We start from the raw sequence: 19632 nt of genomic DNA, 5'->3' as shown, positions 1-19632 counted from the left end.
TCTGTCAAATAAACAAATAAAATCCTTAAATTAAAAAAAAAAAAGGAAATATATTCCTCTGTGTCGTATTTCTCACAAACATGAGTTCTGCTGCATTGTTTTGTTTTTCTGATGGCCCTGAATCTATCTTCAGTCACAAATTACCAACTCTAAGGAATTAGGGCTGCTTGGCCTGCATGCCTGATTTGACCCTTTTTCTTTTGTTGGCTACTTTGTCCAAGTTTTCATTCACTTCTTCTCCCTTGGAACTGTGCTTTTCTTTTTTGTCCTCTCAAAAAATACTTAACATCAGAGTTTATTTTTCAAGGTTAAAAAAGCCAAGTTTTCTCACAGATTGTTAAGTGATAGTTTGTCTTGCCAATGGTTAAGCCTTGAGATAACCAAGAGACAAATTTCTTAAAACATGATATGTTACAGATGCTTTCTTGCAGTTTTGAAATACAGCCTTCCAAGACTCCATATTCAATCCAGTGGGTTCCAAAATGATCTAAAATGGTTCAGTTCAGTTGGAAGTAGATGTTGGGTACAATAGTCAGTTCTTCTTCTTTTTTTTAATATTTTATTTATTTGACACAGAGAGAAACAGCCAGAGAGGGAACACAGCAGTGAGATTGGGAGAGGGAGAAGCAGGCTTCCTGCTGAGCTGGGAGCCTGGTATGGGCCTCGCTCCCAGGACCCTGGGATTATGACCTGAGCCGAAGGCAGACACTTAATGACTGAGCAACCCAGGTACCCCTATAGTCTTTTCTAAGATAACCAAACTGGAGAAAAATTATTAAAATTTTATGACTAGATCTGGTCTTAGACTTTTTGGTAAGTTCACTTAAAATAATAGGATTGTTGCATCTGGCAATGAAACAGAACTTCTGATAAGCTATGTGTCAGAAATCTTGGATGGATTTGAGAAAAAAGGCAAACTTAAAGGCCCATGCATGGCTTCTTCTTATTCTCTTGTAGAGGCTGTATGGGTGAGAGGGTAAGACCACCTATCTGATGCAAAAGAACAACCTCTTCCTCTTTTCTGTCTAGACTTGGAGCCGTTCTGTGACCTTCTCCCTTGCCACAATATCTGCTTTCCTTGGGCCTGGAAGCCATTACTCTGCTGGTTTTGGAGTTTATTCAACCAAGAATTATGTTTCTCTTTTTGATATATTGATCATTCATCTGATGATGCTTTTGGTATATTCCTTTGTCTTTGTCATCAATACCCATTGTACATGAGCAAGTTTTTCCTACCATGTCTTCCCTTGCATTCAATAATTCCTTTCAGAGTTTCTTGATCTTTAGCTTTTCAAGTGTTATATTCACAGAAACTGTCTGAGGGGTTTCTGGGTGTATCCCACAGCCAAACTTGTTGGTCATTATTTGATGAACTGTTTCTTCCATTTTGCTTATTCTTTTCATTGTCTCTCTCTCTTCTTAGATAAGCTGTTTACACCTCTTCCAACATTCTTTGTTAAGTTTTCGTTGCTTGGAATTTTCCTCATGGAGTTGTACAATTTGTTCTTATGACCATCCCAAGGAATGGTTAGAAAAGACCAAGGTTCCAGAAGGATCATTAGGTATTTCTCCAAATACCGCATGCTCAATCCAGTAGAGCTTGAGTGGAATCACAACTGGCAGTTCATTCAGGTACTTCTGCATCTCTCATTGGTAAACCTCTAGGGCCTTTTTCACTACATTCAGGTTACTTGCCACAATATTTACTTTTTTGGATTATGTCATATTCCTTTTTGATGTTATTGATAATTTTCTTTTCTTCAGCTAAGACCTCCTTAATGTCCAGCCTTTCTCTTAGAGTTGAAGGGCCAGGTCAAAAAGACCCATATCACAATTTGTTGGGAAAATAGAATCATCAAAAACGTCATCATGAGATTCATATTCATCCTCATCACTTTCCCAGGTGGATTCTTATTCACTTGATTCATCACTGTCATCAACATCATCAGCATCTCCTTCAACCTTCTTTTTCTTCATCCACTTAGTACTCTTTAAGACCTTAATGAGGAAATTAGAAAATTTATTGTTTTCTCCAATGGGAGCTTGGACACCGGTACCTTTTATTGGTCCTGGAGCTTGGAAATTTCATTCTTTTTCTCTTCCATCTTGTTAAGAATTTCATTTATTTTCCATTGCATATCTGGTTCCTCTCTGTCTAATGAATTAATGTGCTCTTGAAGTACATTTTTGTTTCTCAAAATTCTTGAGGAGAAACATTTCTTGAAATAATGTGATATGGTGCAGGTCAGACCATTTCATCTGAATATCTAGTTTTAGTTTCTGATGTCTTGGTAGATAGAGTTCTGCATCAAAAGCAACAGTTCCTTGATCCTGTTGGTCAAATACTGTTGCATGTACAAGTGTTGAATTGCATCCCTTTTCACAGTCTCCAGCTTCATATCAGTTGGATTTGCTTTTTCAAATTCCATTAACTTTGGAGTATCTAGGCTGAGTGTTGATGCCTTTGAGGATCTAGGCAATGAATCTCATGTCATCAGAGCACTGTCCTTTCCAGAAGAGAGTCTGAGGAATCCTCCATTTGAGCCTGCAAGACACTGCCTTTTCATCCTGACACTTCATCTGCTATTCCTTAAAACTAGGAGAGTTTCATCATCATACTGAAATCTCTTTTCTAGACTTTTTCCTGGGTATATCTGGGGGATTTGGGGAATAGAGATATGCTTGGATAGGAGAAGAATTGACTGAGTGCTCTTCAGTTCTTGTACCAGGCACTGTGTTTCCTTGATGACAGCCACTGTGAGGTCTTGGAGAGAGAGGATTCACCTGTTCATGTGCATTCCCTTTGAGGACCAGGGGATCTAGCTGTCCCAGTTTCTCTTTCTTCTTGGTGACATTTATTCTCATATGGTGAGGTATCTTATAGTCTCAGGCTGTCTTCAGATTGAAGTCTTTCATATACACTGGGTCTCTTTGATGGCTTCAGCATCTTTGGGATCTTTATAGTCATCATCAGGTTTACTCTTGTACAGTTCCATTATTTTTTTTTCCCCCACCACTGAATCTTAAGTTGGGGTCCTTTTAGCTTTTAATATGTTTCTTCCTTTTCTCAATTTGATTTTCCACCATAATTTCTCTTAGGATATAAAGTAGAAATTTCTTACCATTTTCTTTTTTTTTTTCTTAATTGGCATATAATGTATTATTTGTCCCAGGGGTACAGGTCTGTGAATCATCAGTCTTACACATTTCACAGCACTCACCATAGCACATATCCTCCCTAATGTCCATAACCCAGCCATCCTTTCCCTACCCCTCCATCCCCAGCAACCCTTAGTTTTGTTTCCTGAGATTAAGAGTCTCTTATGGTTTGTCTTCCTCCTGATCACATCTTGTTTCATTTTTTTCATTCCCTACCCCCACAACTCCTGCCCTGCCTCTCAGATTCCTCATATAAGAGAGATCATATGATAATTATCTTTCTCTGATTGACTTATTTCGCTCAGCACAATACCCTCTAGTTCTATCCATGTCACAAATAACAAGATTTCGTTTCTTTTGATGGCTGCATAGTATTCCATTTTGTGTGTGTGTTTGTGTGTGTGTGTACCACATCTTCTTTATCCATTCATCTGTTGATGGACTTGTAGGTTCGTTCCATAGTTTGACCTTTGTGGACTTCGCTGCTATAAACATTCAGGTGCACATACTCCTTTGGATCACTACATTTGTATCCTAGGGTAGATACCCAGTAGTGTGATTCCTGGGTCATAGGGTAGCTCTATTTTCATCTTTTTGAGGAACCTCCATGCTGTTTTCCAGAGTAGTTGCACCAGCTTGCATTCCTACCAATAGTGTAGGAGGGTTCCCTTTTCTCCGCATCCTCGCCAGCATCTGTCATTTCCTGACTTATTAATTTTAGCCTTTCTGACTGGTGTGAGGTGGTATCTCATTGTGGTTTTGATTTGTATTTCCCTGATGCTGTGTGATGTGGAACACTTTTTCATATGTCTGTTGGCCATTTAGATGTCTTCTTTGCTGAAATGTCTGTTCATGTCTTCTGCCTATTTCTTGACTGGATCATTTGTTCTTTAGGTGTTCAGTTTGATAAGTTCTTTATAGATTTTGGATACTAGTCCTTTATCTGATATCTCCCATTCTGTCAGTTGTCTTTTGGTTTTGTTGACTGTTTCCTTTGCTGTGCAAAAATATTTTGATCTTGATGAAGCCCTAATAGTTCATTTTTGCCCTTGCTTCCCTTGCCTTTGGTGGTGTTTTGAGGAAGAAGTTGCTGTGGCTGAGGTTGAAGAGGTTGCTACCTGTGGTCTGCTCAAAGATTTTGATGGATCCTTGTCTCACATTGAGGTCCTTCATCCATTTTGAGTCCATTTTTATGTATGGTGTAAGGTAATGGTTCATTTAGTTCTTTTGCATGTGGCTATCCAATTTTCCCATCACCATTTGTTGAAAAGACTGTCTTTTTCCATTGGACATTCTTTCTTGCTTGGTCTAAGATTAGTTGACCATAGAGTTGAGGGTCGATTTCTGGACTCACTCTCCTGTTCATTGATCTATGTATCTGTTTTTGTGCTAGTACCATAGTGTCATGATGATTATAGATATGTAATAGAGCTTGAAGTCTGGAATTGTGATGCCACTTACTTTGGCTTTCATTTTCAACATTCCTCTCACTATTTGAGGTCTTTTCTGGTTCCATGTAAATTTTAGGAGTATTTGTTCCATTTCTTTGAAAATAAAAAAAGGATGGTATTTTGATAGGGATTGCATTAAATGTGTAGATTGCTTTAGGTAGCATAGCCATTTTCACAATATTTCTTTCTTCCAATCCATGAGCATGGAACGTTTTTCCATTTCTTTGTGTCTTCCTCAATTTCTTTCATGAGTACTTTATAGTTTTCTGAGTACAGATTCTTTGCCTCCTTGGTTAGGTTTATTCCTAGGTATCTTACAGTTTTTGGTGTACTTGTAAATGGGATTGACTCCTTAATTTCTTTTCTTCTGTGTTGCTGTTGGTGTATAGAAATGCAACTCATTTCCATGCCTTGATTTTATATCCTAACACTTTACTGAATTCCTGTATGAGTTCTAACAGTTTTGGAGTGGAGTCTTTTGGGTTTTCCACATATAGTATCATATCATCTGCAAAGAGTGAGAGTTTGACTTCTTCTTTGCCGATTTGGATGCCTTTAATTTCTTTTTGTTGTCTGATTGCTGAGGCTAGGACGTCTAGTACTATGTTGAATAGCAGTGGTGATAGCGGACATCCTTGCCGTGTTCCTGAACTTAGTGGAAAAGCTTTCAGTTTTTCTCCATTGAGAATGATATTTGCAGTGGGTTTTTTCACAGATGGCTTTGATGATATTGAGGTATGTGCCCTCTATCCCTACACTTTGAAGAGTTTTGATCAAGAAAGGATGCTGTATCTTGTCAAATGCTTTTTCAGCATCTATTGAGAGTATCATATAGTTCTTGTTCTTTCTTTTATTAAAGTATTGTATCACATTAATTGATTTGCAGATGTTGAACCAGCCTTTCAGCCCAGGAGTAAATCTGACTTAGTCATGGTGAATAATCCTTTTAATGTACTGTTGGATCCTATTGGCTAGTTTTTTGGTGAAAATTTTTGCACCTGTGTTCAGCAAGGATATTGGTCTGTAATTCTCCTTTTCAGTAGGGTCTTTGTCTGGTTTTGGGATCAAGGTAATGCTGGCCTCATGAAATGAGTTTGGAAGTTTTCCTCCCATTTCTATTTTTTGGAACAGTTTCAGGAGAATAGGAATTATTTTTTTTTTAAATTCTTGGTAGAATTCCCCTGGGAAACCATCTGGCCCTGAGCTCTTGTTTGTTGGGAGATTTTTGATGACTGCTTAAATTTCCTTATTAGTTATTGGTCTCTTTAAGTTTTCTATTTCTTTGTGGTTCAGTTTTGGTAGTTTATCCATCTCTAGAAATGCACCCATTTCTTCCAGATTGTCAAATTTGCTGGCGTATAGTTGCTTATATTATGTTCTTATAATTGTTTGTATTTTTTTGGTGTTGGTTGTGATGTCTCCTCTTTCATTCCTGATTTTGTTAATTTGGGTCCTTTCTCTTTTCTTTTTGATAGTCTGGCCAGGAGTTTATCAATCTAATTAATTCTTTCCAAGAACCAGGTCCTAGTTTCGTTGATTTGTTCTACTGGTTTTTTTGGTTTCTATATCATTGATTTCTGCTCTGGTCTTTATGATTTCTCTTCTTATGCTGGGTTTAGTCTTTTTTTGCTGTTCTTTATTCAGCTCCTTTAGGTGTAGGGCTAGGTTGTGGACTTGAGACATTTCTTGTCTCTTGAGAAAGGATTGTATTGCTATATGTTTTTCTCTCAGGACTGCCTTTGCAGTGTCTCACAGATTTTGAACAGTTGTGTTTTCATTATCATTTGTTTCCATGAATTTTTTTCAGTTCTTCTTTAATTTACTGGTTGACCCATTCATTCCTTAGAAGGATGCTCTTTAGCCTCCATGTATTTGGGTTCTTTCCAAATTTCCTCATGTGATTGTGTTCTAGCTTCAGAGCTTTGTAGTCGGAAAATATGCAGGGAATGATCCCAATCTTTTGGTACCAGTTGAGACCTGATTTTTGACCCAGGATGTGATCTATTCTGGAGAATGTTCCATGTACACTAGAGAAGGATGTATATTCTGTTGCTTTGGAGTGAAAAGTTCTGAATATATCCGTGATGTCTATCTGGTCCAGTGTGTCATTTAAGGCCTTTATTTCCTTGTTGATCATTTGCTTGGTAATCTGTCCATTTCAGTGAGGGGGGGTATTAAAGTCTGCTACTATTATTATATTATTGTTGATGTGTTACTTTGATTTTGTTATTAATTGGTTTATATAGTTGGCTGCTCCCATGTTAGGGGCATAGATAATTAAATACCTATGAATATTTAATCTTGTTGGACAGACCCTTTGAGTATGATATAGTGTCCTTCCTCATCTCTTATTATCGTCTTTGGCTTAAAATATAATTTATCTGAAATAAGGATTGCCACCCCAGCTTTCTTTCGATGTCCATTAGCATGGTAAATTGTTTTCCACCCCCTTACTTTAAATCCGGAGGTGTCTTTGGGTCTAAAATGAGTTTCTTGTAGACAGCATATTGATGGGTTTTGTTTTTTTATCCATTCTGTTACCTGTGTCTTTTGATTGGGGCATTTAGCCCATTTACATTCAGGGTAACAATTGAGAGATATGAATTTAGTGCCATTGTATTGCCTATAAGGCGATTGTTACTGTATATTGTGTCTGCTCCTTTCTGGTCTACTACTTTTAGGCTCTCTCTTTGCTCTCTCTTTCAGTATTTCCTGTAGGGCTGGTTTGGTGTTTGCAAATTCTTTTAGTTTTTGTTTTTCCTAGAAGCTTTTAATCTTTCCTTCTATTTTCTTTTTTTTCTACTTTATTTATACACATTTAATTAAGATGAAATAGGCATAAACCATAAAGAAAAAAATCAGGATAAAGTGTCACTTCCATTTTGTAGGGAGGGGTTAGGAAATGGAAGAGATTATCTGGGAAACATCCTAAGACCATCCCAAAGTAGTGAGGTTACAGAATGTTAAAGACAAAATTAGGTATTATTCCACTTAATCTGTAAATGAATAAAGGGAGTCAAAAGTTTATCCTATTTGGTATAAGAATTTTTACATTTAATATGTAGTGAAGCATTTCTCAGAAAGCAATACCAGAAATTTCTTTTAGAAGAAAGAAATTTCCATTACACAATTGACTAGAAAATCTCAAATGCAACTAAGCAGCTATGCTATAGTTCAGTATGTACCATTACATTTTTCTGGGATAGTGTACATTTATTTCAGTTTAACACAGAACTGCATTTTGAGTTTTAGAAAGGCAGTAATAGTTATATTTTAGCTTTTATTCTAGATGCTTGACACAGTTAAGGTGACAGTTGAAGCATATTAAATAAAGTTAGTTATAATTAAATGATGATCAACACAATCTCTAGCAACCTACATACACGTATAATGCTTACACGGAATGAAACCAGTATACTTAATTGGTGTTTTACATGCACACATGTGCGCATGCACACAAACAGAGCGCTTAAAAAAACCATCAAAAGCAATCATTCTACATGTACTATGGTTACACATTAAAAATACAATTATACCATAGAACTAAAGTAATATGAACAGCACTATTAGATATGTAAGATAAAGGTGATTGGTTCTAACACAGAGCTAAGCCTGTATCAGTCGTAATCATAATGGCTTGTAAAAGCATCAGGTTTATCCAGTAGAGAAACTACTCTGTGAAAATCAGTAAATTTGTCCAAAGTTTCACATCTGTAAAACCAGTTTAAGGCTATAACAATCTTGAAGTGTGAACAATATATCCAATCAAAAATGTAAGACTCCCAGCCATATGTAAGATAGAAAGGTCTTCATGCAGCATATGCTTTCTGGCTTCTGGAAAGCATAATATAAAGTTAAGTTGCCCAAGAAGTAAACTGGAGTTCAGTGAAGTTTCCATTGTGCCATGACTTCTAAACCTCAGGAATGATATGGTCCATGAGGCTTTTCATAATGCTTGGTGCCATCCATTTAATAATATGTTCAAAGATAAAAGCAGGCATGATTGTAATAGTAACTGCAGTCTCAGATATTGACAGTATGTCTGCAGTTTGAGAATCCTTCAGCCCAATGACATACTGCCCATTTACTTCACAGATGTTATGTTCTGTGAGAAAACCATTTCTGGCTGCAGGACTATCTTTCCGTATGGATGTTATCTTTCCATTTTTAAAGATAAAGCCAACATGTCCAGTACTATCCTTGTGCATGGTAACTGTCCGTTCAAAGGGCTGTCACAAACAGTCATAGTAATCTTCTCTCCAAAAGCCTGTTTGAGCACCTTGTGTGCTTTATCAGAGCTCCAGCCTGCACAGTTTTCCCCATTGATCTGGAGTACTTGGTCCCCAAATCTCAGACCAACCAATGAGGCTAGAGAATTTTCCTGGACCAGCTGAGCAAATATATCATTATCTATTGATTTAAGCCTGAGCCCAATTTTTCCATCTTGATCCTTTCAAAAAGTGACTTCACGAATCCTTCGCTTAATTTCTGCTCTACGAATTCCAACATCATTACCAGTTACAGGAGCCACCATATAGTTCATATTGAAGTGTCCCTGAACTGGTGCTCCAGGGACCACAGCCATATTTGCATGGATTTCTTCTTCATTTAAACTCAAGTCCATGTACTGGGAGAGCTCTGGATACAATTTAGGGTATAGATTTCCATCTTGAGAGATGGGAGCAGAAGCTTCAGACAAAATTGCTGGGTTGCCAGGGTTTGCAGAAAAGGCATTTTGAGCCTGAATAACTTTGTCTACCTTCACGTCTTCAAGAGATGGGTACAGAGACATTTTTGCAGGATTTTTCTAGGCCACAAGGACCCGCTTACCCCTGTTGCTGCCTCGCCGCCTCCGGTAACTCTCTCCTTCTATTTTCAATGATAGCCTCGCTGGATATAGTATTCTTGGCTGCATATTTTTCTCATTTAGTGCTCTGACTATATCATGCCAGTTCTTTCTGGCCTGCCAGGTCTCTGTGGATAAGACTGCTGCCAGTGTAGTATTTTTCCCATTATATGTTACAGACTTCTTGTCCTGGGCTGCTTTCAGGATTTTCTCTTTGTCACTAAGCCCTGTAAGTTTTACTATTAGATAATAGAGTATAGACCAAATCTTACTGATTTTGAGGGGGATTCTCTGTGTCTCCTGGATTTTGATGCTTGTTCCCTTTGCCATTTTAGGGAGATTCTCTACAGTAATTCTCTCCAATATACCTTCTGCCCCACACCTTTCTTCTTCTTCTGGAATCCCAATTATTCTAATATTGTTTCATCTTGTGGTATCACTTATCTCTTGAATTCTTCCCTTGTGATCCAGTAGTTGTTTAGCTGTCTTTTGCTTAGCTTTTTTAATTTTCCATCATTTGGTCTTCTATATCATTTATTCTCTCTTCTGCCTCATTTATCCTGGCAGTAAGAACCTCCATTTTTTATTGCACCTCATTATAGCTTTTTTGACTTCAGCTTTGTTAGATTTTAGTTCTTTTATTTCTCCAGAAAGGGCTTTTATTTCTCCAGACAGAGTTTCTCTAGCATCTCCTATGCTTTTTTCAAGCCCAGCTAGCACCTTGAGAATCATCATTCTGAACTCTAGATCTGACATATTACCAATATCTGTTTTGATTAGGTCCCTAGCCTTTGGTACTGCCTCTTGTTCTTTTTTTTGTGGTGAGTTTTTCTGCCTTGTCATTTTATCCAGATAAGAATATATGAATGAGAGAATAAAATACTAAAAGCATGGCAAAGACCCCAGAAAAATATGTGTTAACCAAATCAGAAGATACCCCAAAACGGGGAGAAGATAGGGGATAAAAAGAAGTTAAAAAAAAAAAATATATATATATTTATATATATTAGACTGGTGAATAAAACAGAGCCACCCACTTGATTTTGGTTGTATTTTGGTCTCTTAGAAGAAACTACCTCCCATGGGGCACCTGGGTGGCTCAGTGGGTTAGGCCTCTGCCTTTGGCTCAGGTCATGATCTCAGGGTCCTGGGATCCAGCCCTGCATCAGTCCCTCTGCTCAGCAGGCAGCCTGCTTCCCCCCTCTCTCTGCCTACTTGTGATCTCTGTCTGTCAAATAAATAAATAAAATCTTAAAAAAAAAAAAAAAAAGAAGAAGAAGAAACTACCTCCCAAAATTTTAAAGAAAGAAATACTTATGTATATACACAAAAATAAGGGTAAACACAATGAAGGGATGGAATATGAGTGTAAAGATGATAATTTAAAAAAAAATTCTAAAAAAGGAGTTGAGGGGTACCTGGGTGGCTCAGTTGGTTAAAGCCTCTGCCTTAGGCTTAGGTCATGATCCCAGAGTCCTGGGATTGAGCCCCACATCAGGCTCTCTGCTCAGCAGGGAGCCTGCTTCTTCCTCTCTCTCTGCCTGTCTCTTTGCCTACTTGTGATCTCTTTCTGTCAAATAAATAAATAAAATCTTAAAAAAAATAAAAAAGGAGTTGATAAGATAAGTCAGTTGGGAAAAGAAAGGAGAAGAAAGTGGAGAGAATTTGCTCAGGCTGGAGACTAGAGCAAAGCTCTCTGCTAGATTTAGGGTATATTTTGATTTAATAAAAGAAGTTGTATTCCAAAAATTTTTAAAAGAAAAAACCCCATATGTGTACAAAAAATAAAGTTAGATACAATGAAGGATAAAATATGACTATAATAATGACTAAAATAAGATTTTTTTAGAACGGTATTATTAAGATGAACTAGTTAAAAACATGTTAAAAGAGGAAAGAGTAAAAGTTTAGAAAATTAGAATAAGAAAAAAAATTAAGAAAATTTAATTAACTTTGCAAGACTGAGGAATCATGGGGAGAAAGCCATGCATTCCATGCTTTGCTTTCCCCTCTGCTGGAAATCCTCTGTTCTCCTTGATCAGTGAGTTTGGTCTAGTCTGAATGTTCTTGCTGATCTTCTGGGGGAGGGGCCTGTTGTAGTGATTCTCAAGTGTCTTCACTGGAGGTAGAATTGTGCTGTGCCACTGCCAGGGTCTAGGCTAAGTAATCTGCTCCGGTTCGCTCTCAGGAGTTTTTGTTCCCTGAATGCTTACCGTAGAGCTCTGGAGAACAGGAATGATAATGGTGGCCTCCCAATCTCTGGCCTGGAGGATCCAAGAGCTCGGGGCTCCACTCCTTAGTGCGCCCTTGGAGAAAAATGCTCAGTCACTTCCGTCTCCCTGGTTTCTGGCTGCTCTGAGCTCACCTGGCCTGTGGCTGAGCATTTCTGTCTCTGGCACACAGCGCCGTTTGGAGTCTCCAAACCCAGCAGATCTGCCACTCTGCTCTTCTGGCGGATGAAGGTCAGTCTCCCCAGATCTGCCACTTGTGGGGTCCCTGCTCAAAGAGCAGTGGCCTGACTGTGGCTCAAATCATTGTTTAAGGTAACCTGGAGCTGAGAGCTCATTCCTTGGCTCCATCTCTGTAGCTGGCTTCCCTGCTTTGATACCTGTGAGCTCTGCTACACTCATACACCCCTGATCTTTATGTGAACCCTTGGGACCTGAGACCACACTATCCCTGCAGGGACTCTGGCCTCGCTTAGCCTCTGGAGCAATGTCCCTCAGTGGAGCAGACTTTTAAAAGTTCTGATTTTGTGCTCCGTTGCTCTGCTACTTGATCAGAGCTGGCTCCTCCCTCCACAGTCTATCTTCCCGTTGCTTCAGATTTACTTCCCTGCACATCCTACCTTTCAGAAAGCATTCAATTTTCTGTTTTTAGAATTTCTGTTCTTCTTCTCTTCAATCTCCTGTTCGATCTGTAGGTGTTTAGACTGGTTTGATAACTAACTGAACTCCTGCGACCTGATGTCATCTTACCCTGCTACTCCTCCACCATCTTGATTCCTCCCCCTCCTTCTTTGCTTTTTAATTACAAGAATTATTGTCCTTATTTAGTCTGCAGTAGGAATAGAGGGCCAGTCAAAGACCTGAAATATGTTTGGCCAGAGTGACAGCGTTTAGGAGGCATGTACTTGTGAATAAAAGTTTTGCTTTCAGTCTGTGAGGAAGGAAAATTGAGTCACTCAGGATTTCAGCGGACCTGGAAATTGGGGTAGCCTCAGTGCCTTTTTGCAAATGGAGATTTTCCAGTCAATCCTCCATTTCATTCCATCTTTGCATGTCTTTTTCTGTTGTATTTCTCAGTTCTTTTCCCTCCTTCCCTAGCTAGGGTTCCCCTTGTATGTAGCAGCTTTATGCATTGAATAAATCAAGCCCTCCCTGCTGAGCTGTCAGAAAATGGAACTGACCAACAGAACAGTCTGTGTAAGTGCATCTTGTGCTGGGTCCAGACAGACAAGCACAATTATTTGATTGCAGGAGATTGCCACTAAATGAGGGTGAAATAGTGGGTCTAGACTTGTTGGTGAATATTATTAATAACATAGTGTCATGCATTAATAACATAGTGTCATGTGAAACAAAGCTACACTGGAGGGTCTGTCTGAAGTCCCATTGTAAATCACATTTTCAGGGAGGTAGATGATGGAGGAGACAAGATGTAATAAAGCAAGGTGTCTTTAGGCACCCATTTGGGAGTTTCAGTTTGACCCAGGGTAAAGTTAGGAGAATACATGTTGCCATCGTAAGTTATTTTTTGGCCAGAATGAAGCATGAGATTTGTTTCTGGCTAATTGTTATAAAAATATCATTACTATAGTGCTCTACTGTGGAAAATCATCTTTACTCTTATCTTTAGAGTCCTTGAAGAGAGGCCATTGCAAAAATGCCATGATATATGGAGTATGATGTCCTTGATTACTGCATAGTCAACTTCCTTAGCTTACCCACCACGAGGGTCATTCCAGACTCTTCCACTTCTCCCTTCATAAACCTATTGTCCCACCAAATAGGATGCATCACCATCATTCTTCATATGTGCTTTGAAGTTCACTGCCCTTGGACTTTTACTCAAGTCATTCTCTCTATTCCAAGTGCCCTTTCCTGGTCTCATCTCTGTCCATCAGTTAAAGGCCTAGATCAAATGTACCTTCTGTGAAGCTGTCTTTGTTTATTCTTCTTTGTTCATTGTGAAAGGTGTTCGCAAACTTTATGTAAAGGAACAGATAGTAAAATGATGCTTTATAGGCCTCATATAATCTATTTATTCTTTGTTTTATCAAAAATGTGAAAACTGTCTTTAGCTCATGGACCTTGACAAAAACAAGTTAAAGGATGAATTTGGCTCATGGGCCTTAGTTAGCCAATCCATGGTCTAAAGTGATCTTTCTTTTCTTTGAACTTCTGTATAATTTTGTTTGTGTTACACATGCCACTTACCACATCTAGCCTTGTATAGCACTTATTGGTATGTGAGTATTTTCTCTATTGAACTGAAGATTCTTGACAGTTAAAATCATGTTTCTATGTCATCTATTATAATATTTGAACATAGAAAGTGACCAAAGGATACTTGTAAAAGGAGTGAATCAATTATTTATAATATCTTCCAGCAAGAACATAATTTATTTCCTAACCCTTCTAAGCTCTTCTAACCCTTGATTTTCTGACAGGTAGGTCTTCTACCTTTACTCTGAAGCTGGACGCCTTAATAAGGCCATCGTGCACCATAAATACAACTGGCATTAGACATAGAATATTGTTTTCATTTATTAGGTATTGTATTTATTGAGCACTTATTATGTGTAAAGCTCTGAGAAAACATCAATGGATACGATGGACAGCAACCTCAGCCCCTCTGGTGCTTTTGCAGTCTTAGCTAGGAAGTATTATCTTATTATGAGCTCCCTTCCTGACATGTCTCAGCTGCACTTTTCTGTTCTTTAGATCACAACTTCATATTTGCTACTTCGTTTACCAAGGTGGAAGAAATAATAAAATTATAATACTAGAAGCTGACATTTATAAAATATTTAATTTATTTATTTGACACAGAGAGAGAGATAGAGCACAATCAAGGGGAGAGGGAGAAGCCCACTGAGCAGAAGGCCGATGTGGGGCTACATCCCAGGACCTGGGATCATGATTTGAGCCAAAGCCAGCTGCTTAACCAATTGAGCCACCCAGGTGTCCCTAGAAGCTGACATTTAGTATATACTTTAAACAGTAATAGATATCCTCTTTAATATGTGTGACCATAGGGACATTAGAGAATTTATCCATAAGGAATTTATCCATAAGGAATTTAATGAAGCAGTTAACTATGTTTAGTTATTTTAGTGTCAATCTGGATAGGCTGGTGATCACAGCTATCACTTAACCAGATTATAGGAGATAAACCAGTCTGTTAGAGGCAGTATCTTGATCCACACTAAAGTAAGTAACATCAGTTAGCATGGGCACACGTGGTGGTTTAAAAATAAAAAATAAAATTTAGCCAGTAAGTGAAGGACTAGAGATTTGATTTAAGGTCTGTTTGAGTCCTAAACCTGATATTTGCAGTAAGTAATGTTGGCTTATGTTGTTTCATTCTGAGCACAGATTTGCATTGATATGAACAATGGTGAAACAAAACCTAAAAATAGGAAACAAAAATAAGTGCACATATGATTTATTGAAAGAAATTAAGATAATTATGGCAATCTCTGAAGAAAATATTTGAAGAGCGACTAAGTTCTTAATAGTCAAAAGAATACTGTTTGCTTCACACAGAATACATTGCCAAACAAAGCTCTTAGCTTTCCCAGTTCCCCCAGTGCTGTTTCCTCAGCTCTTTTTTCTCTTGCCACCATTCCTCAATCTGTTTTATTCCATTTTCCAGTTATATGTGTCCATTCAAAGTTTTCCTATTCCTTTGTATCATCTGCCTCCCCACAGTTCACACTCTGCTAAGTCAAATCTTAAGTTAGTTCCCAAGATTTCCAGGCACTGGTGTTTACCTACTCTACGATTTTATCCCCATGGGTATGGGCTGGACCTGTGAACACAGTGGGCTCATTGCCCCTTGATTAGATTAGGTAATATGGCAAAAGGTGATTAGAGAGCCATTCCTGTGGTTACATTACTTTCTGTAGGGAACAGTCTAGCAGACCAGAGTGAGATCCTCATGCTTGCTTTGAAGAAGTAAGCTGTCATGTTTCACAAGGCCTATGGTTAGGACTTGAAGATGGCTTTTGTGAGCTGAGAACAACCTGTAGGAGCTGATAGTCAGTAAGAAAATGGGGTTTTAGTTCTACACCTGCAAGAAATGAATTCTGCCAACAATTTCACTGAGTTGGGAAGAGGCTCCCAAGCCTCAGATGAGATTTCAGCCCAGGCTGATACCTTAGTTTCAGCCTTCTGACAACCTGAGCAGATAATTCAGCCACAGTGTTCCTTTCTTATCTTATTTTGGATTAGTCAAGTGTTTTTTTGTTTGTATGTTTGTTTGTTTTTTCAATTCCATCATTGGGGTACGTGGGTGGCTCAGTTGGTAAAGCACCTGCCTTTGGCGTGTGTCATGATCTCAGGGTCCTGGGATGGAGCTAGGTTAGGACCTCAGGATCTTGGAATTGAGCCCTGCATCTGGCTTCCTGCTAAGTGGGGAGCGTGCTTCAACCTGTTTCTCTCCCTCTGCCCTCCTGCCTGCCCTGCTTGTACATGCTCTCTCTCAAATAAATAAAGTCTTTTTGTTTGTTTTATTTATTTATTTATTTTTATTATGTTCAGTTAGCCACTATATAGTACATCATTAGTTTCTGATGTAGTGTTCAGTGATTCATTGGTTGCGTATAACACCCATTATTCATCACAACACATGCTCTCCTCAATACCTGTCACCTGGAAACCCCATCCCCCAACTCCTTGCTCTTCTGAAACCCTCAGTTTCCTGGAGTCCATAGTCTCATAGTTCATCTCCCTCTCTGATTTCTCCTCTTTCATTTGTCCCTCCTTTTCCCCTATAGTTCTCCATGCTATTCCTTATGTTCCACATATGAATGAAACCATATGATAATTGTCTTTCTCTTCTTGACTTATTTCACTTAGCATAATCCCCTCCATTTCCATCCATGTCGATGCAAATAGTGGGTATTCATCCTTTCTTATGGCTGAGTAATATCCCATTGTATATATGTACCACAACTTCTTTATCCATTCATCTGTTGAAGAACATCTTAGCTCCTTCCACAGTTTGGCTACTGTGGACATTGCTGCTATGAACTTTGGGGTGCATATGCCCCTTCTTTTCACTACATCTATATATTTGGTGTAAACACCCAGTAAAGCAATTGCTGGGTTGTAGGGTAGCTCAATTTTAACAACTTGAGGAACCTCTGTACTGCTTTCCAAAGTGGCTGCACCAGCTTGTATTCCCATCAACAGTGTACGAGGGTTCCCCTTTCTCCACATCCTCACCAATATTTTTGTTTCTTGTTTTGTTATTTTTTGCCATTCTAACTGGTGTAAGGTGGTCTCTCAATGTGGTTTTGATTTGTAGTTCCTTGATAGCTAGTGATGGTGAACAGATTTTCATGTGTCTGTTAGCCATTTGTATGTTTTCTTTGGAGAAGTGTCTGTTCATGTCTTCTGCCCATTTTTGACCTCCCAGAAAACAGGAGTCCAGGGCCAGATGGCTTCCCAGAGGAATTCTTCCAAACATTTAAAGAAGAATTAATACCTATTCTGAGACTGTTTAAAAAAATAGCAACAGAAGGAAAACTTCCAAACTCTATGAGGCCAGTGTTATCCTGATCACAAAATGAGGGAAAGACCCCTATCAAAAAGGAGAGTTACAGACCAATATCAATACCAATAAAAAGCTTCTGCACAGTTAATAAAGTTTTTTTTTTTTAAATTCCATTACTGCTTCTCTATTTCTTGTTGGTTACATACTCTTTTACAGTTTTGTGGTGGCTGCTCTTGATAGTACAGTATGGATCTTTAACTTACTAGAATCTAATATATGTTAATACTTATGCCATTTCTTTTCTCCTTCCTGCCTCTTGTGTTGTGTATTTTAATTATACATGTATTTTAAATACTTAAAACTTTATTTTTACTTTTTACTGTTAATATTCACTAATATTTACCCATATAGTACTGTTCTTTATTTTTTTTTTAATTTTTCTTTTCTTCATTTCCATGCCTCTTCCTGTGATCATATTCCTTTCACCTGAAGAAATAATTTTAGTATTTTTTTATTGTAGGCCTGTTTATGATCTACAGTTTTTGTTTGCTTGGAAATATCTTTATTTTGTCTTAATTATTAAGGGATATATTCACTGTGTATATAGTTGTAGATTAATAGCTTATTTCTTTTATCACTTTAAATAGGCCATTTCATTGTCTCCAGCTCTCATTGTATTCTGTTGAGAAGAAACGTCTCAGTATAATTTTGTATGTGTATCATTTGGGGGGATGTGCTTTCAAGTTTTTGTTTTTTCTAGCAATTTAAATATAATATACCTAGATATGTATTTTTTAAATTTGCATTTCTTGGGGATAGTTTTTCTTCATAAACCTATGGAGTTTTGTTTTCAGTTTGAAAAATTCTCCATCATATTTCTTTAGGTATTATTTTTACCCTGTTTAGTGTTTTTTCTTATTCTGAAACCTTATGTGCACGTAAAAACTTCTTACTGTATCTGCTTTTTTTAACTCTGTGAATTTTTTATCTCTGACTAAAAAATCAACCCCAAATTTATAGCTTAAAGCAACAAATATTAGTTATTACATAGTTTCTTAGATCAAGAATTTTGGAGAAACCATAATTCTGGCTCAGGCTGTCTAATGAGGCTGCAGTTGAGATATTGGCCAGAGCTGTAGTCATCTAAAGGTTTTATGTGGCTAAAGGGAACTCTTTCAAGATGGCTTATTCATATGGCTTTTGAAAGGAAGTCTCATTTCCTTACCACATGGACAGCATGTTTCATAAGACTGATTGAAAGTACAGCTTTTTGGGAGTGCCAATCAATATAAAGACAGATAGTTTTCTGGGGCTCCTATCATTGGGAAGCCTGGAATCAATTTTGTCATCCTTGCTGCTAAGCCTATCAGAAAATGTTCTTCAGTATCTCAGTCACTTCACCCAAAACTGACAAATGCCATCAAGGCAAAAGAGGCAAAGTTTGGATAACCTCTCTGAATCTCTGACTTCTCCATTATCTCAGATAAGTTACTCTTTAATCTTGTTAGCTCTCCTTGTTAATCTTCTTAGCTCTCCTGACTCATCCAGGTCAATGTTTTAAGTATGTTTTTTTCTTTGTTGGTAGGATGATCTGAATTACTTTGGCCACCATCACTGAAATCCAAAGTCTCCCTGTTCTTTATAGCAATTACTAAAAACTAGCAAGATCTGATTAGAAACCAATAAAGGCTCTTAACAAAAAATATGAAGAAATTACAAGTTTTTTTTCTTTGTTGCAAAAATATTTCTCGTTTTCTTGAAATGGACATAGAAAATCTTGCATACGTTGCTTGAAAGAACAAATGATAGTTATCCCATTTACTTCCAATGAGGAGGAACACAGCTGAATGGTAGTAAGGGATCTCTGGCTTCATGGATATAATTTTCCTTGGGAGCTCTTGTAACATAGACTATAAATGGAATCGTCAAGCTTATGTGGCATTTTGAATTTATAGTTGATAAGGAGGGAGGGAAGAGAGAAATAAGGAGAGAGGAGGATGGAGGGAGAAAGAGAACAAACTAGTTTGCCATGATATTACTGCAAACCTAAGTAGATTTATATGTAGTCCTATGGGATAAACTCTCATGGAGTTTAACTGAATAAGGATTGTCATCAGAGAATACAGTTTTTACAGTTTTTATGATTTCAGTCCTTAAATTTAATAAGAATTGTTCTATGGACTAACATATGGTCTATTTTAGAGAATATGTCATGTGTACTTGAGTGGAATATGTATTTTTCTGTTACAGAATGGAGTGTTCTATAGGTGTCTGTTAGGTCTAGTTGGTTTATAGTGTTGTTTAAGGCTTCAGTTTCCTTACTGATTTTATGTCTAGCTGTTCTGTCCCTTACTGAAAATGAGGGTATTGGAATTTCCAGCTATTGCTGTTGCATTATCTGTTTCTTTCTTTAATTCTGTCAGTTTTTTATTCCTGCATTTTGGGGCTCTG

The 19632-nt window shown here is 37.8% G+C and overlaps 1 long non-coding RNA gene and 2 pseudogenes across 1 annotated transcript in view; 1 reads left to right on the top strand and 2 right to left on the bottom strand.

Moving 5' to 3' along the window:
* Positions 1-19632, top strand: part of LOC132012018 (uncharacterized) — a 197061-nt gene that overhangs the window by 4384 nt on the left and 173045 nt on the right. The gene's annotated exons all lie outside the window — the stretch shown is intronic.
* Positions 1026-8054, bottom strand: LOC132012547 (cilia- and flagella-associated protein 44-like; annotated as a pseudogene).
* LOC132010071 (syntenin-1-like) lies at positions 8466-9402 on the bottom strand (annotated as a pseudogene).

This window comes from Mustela nigripes, chromosome 2, assembly GCF_022355385.1.
Source record: "Mustela nigripes isolate SB6536 chromosome 2, MUSNIG.SB6536, whole genome shotgun sequence".
NCBI lineage: Eukaryota > Metazoa > Chordata > Mammalia > Carnivora > Mustelidae > Mustela > Mustela nigripes.
Note: the sequence above shows the minus strand (reverse complement) of the source record. Positions and strands in the feature narration are given on the sequence as shown.